The sequence below is a fragment of the Ambystoma mexicanum genome, chromosome 6q (genome assembly GCF_040938575.1).
Source record: "Ambystoma mexicanum isolate Mex_15411 chromosome 6q, UKY_AmexF1_1, whole genome shotgun sequence".
Taxonomy (NCBI): Eukaryota; Metazoa; Chordata; class Amphibia; order Caudata; family Ambystomatidae; genus Ambystoma; species Ambystoma mexicanum.
In genome coordinates this window covers 609,700,057-609,701,849 of record NC_090937.1, presented here as the reverse complement: position 1 = coordinate 609,701,849, position 1,793 = coordinate 609,700,057, and the positions used below count along the sequence as shown (strand labels likewise).

At 43.5% G+C, this 1,793-nt stretch overlaps 1 pseudogene; it reads right to left on the bottom strand.

Moving 5' to 3' along the window:
• Positions 1-420: 420 nt before the first annotated feature.
• LOC138515254 (dynactin subunit 2-B-like) lies at positions 421-1,364 on the bottom strand (annotated as a pseudogene).
• Between the last annotated feature and the right edge of the window lie 429 nt (positions 1,365-1,793).

Genomic DNA, 1,793 nt, shown 5'->3' with positions numbered 1-1,793 from the left:
ATAGAGGGTGGAGTAGGATAAGAGGAGTGAGGGGACAGAGACGGAGGGGGTGCATGCCATCTTCTCCCAAGATGGTCGTCGCTGTTCCCATAGAGGGTTTCCCTCCCCATGAGATCCATCTGCAGAGTACTGCCCCAAGGGGGATTATCGGGTAGCGGCCTCGCCTCCCTGGCCTCATGGGAAGGAGCTTCCCCCATGGGAGCAGTGACAATACCCTGGGATTCATCTCAGTGCCTATGTCTTCAGTGGCTCCTACTGGATTGGAGGTTATTTGACCAGTTTATGATTCTGGCATCTACTTTGGCACAATTGTCTCCTACCACAGTGTGGTATTGTGGACCAGCTGTAGCACTGTGTAGTTTCTATTCATCTGTTATGTATTTGTATTTATTAGTTTATATAGCGCTTTACGCCAAAGCGCTATGTTGTGCCCAGGACGGTTAGGATCTGCCAAAATGTCATGACTTGATCATGAAGTTTCATTACCGCCATCAGCCTCTGCATGAGCTTAGGGTGAGCCGTGAACATGGAGTCCAATTTATTAACTACTTTATATACAGGTTCACCTTGCTCTGAGTGTCAGCACCTTCAATAGTTCTCTTGCACTTTGAGGTTTTGCATATCTGTTAAAGAACGATCTGTAATCTTGCTTCTACCATATCGAGAGATGATCTATTCAGGGTGTTAGCTTTCACCCGACACAGTTCAATGGTCTTTATTAAAGTAGATAATTTTAATCAAGCTGACGGGCTTCTGAGTGTCACACAGCGCACAGTAGCCTCCACTTCACTCGGGTGCTTGGAAAAATGTGTTCTGTTCGGGCTGGCAGTGTAGCTTGCATGTCGCAATATTTTGGCTGGCTGATTGGCAAGCAATTTCCCCTTTTCTGAGCTCTTCCCTTCCACTGTCTTGGACCCTTTCACACCGTCCAGTTGAGTTATTACGTTTTTTAGCAAGGCTCCATTTGGATATTTTAAGTTTGTTTGTTTGTTTATTTGTTTATTTTATTTATATTGCGCACCAGACCCTTAGGTTACCGGGCGCAGCAACAAGTATATGCAAAGCTTACAATGTTACAATGTTATATAAATGAATTTACAATATTACACCATATTTCACAAATTACAAGAATGTACAGATAAAGAGTTGCCGTATTTACAAGAATGTACAGTTAACAATATACAGGATTAGTTGCCTGTAGCATCGGGTCCAAGAAGTTTTTCCAAATGGGTGGAAACTAGCATTTGCTTTACTGCAGGGACACAGTCAATGCTGCAACGAGGACCAACACTTGAGTGTGTGCAAGCATCTATGTCTGTATGGAAGCATGGACCAATGAGGAGCAGTAGCCGGGCCCACCTCATGTTTGTAAAGACTACATCACTCCTCAAGTTTATTATGAATCTTCAGGCCCTATTATGCTATCTAAGTGTGATTGAAAGTGATATATTGAGCACACATCCTCTAAAATAGTTGGATATTTCTCTCTGGGCTCTTACTGGGTCTGAAATTGGTGACATTCAAATGGAGGCTCTTGCCTTGGTGGTCAATCTCCAGTTAGTGCTGTCTCCTGAGTGCCCCCTTACTTATCAACCATGAGTCTCCTGGGACTACTTTCCTTCTATTCTTGACATTCATTAATTATGGTCAACTCTACATTCTTGCTTTAGCTTCTTGAAGTGAGAAGTATTTAGGGTCATCCTCCATGAGCAGTAGGCATTGTCACTTCTGTGGCCACCACTTTGAATGGAGCATGTTAAAACGGTATGCTTCACTTGTTTCTGATTTTCCTG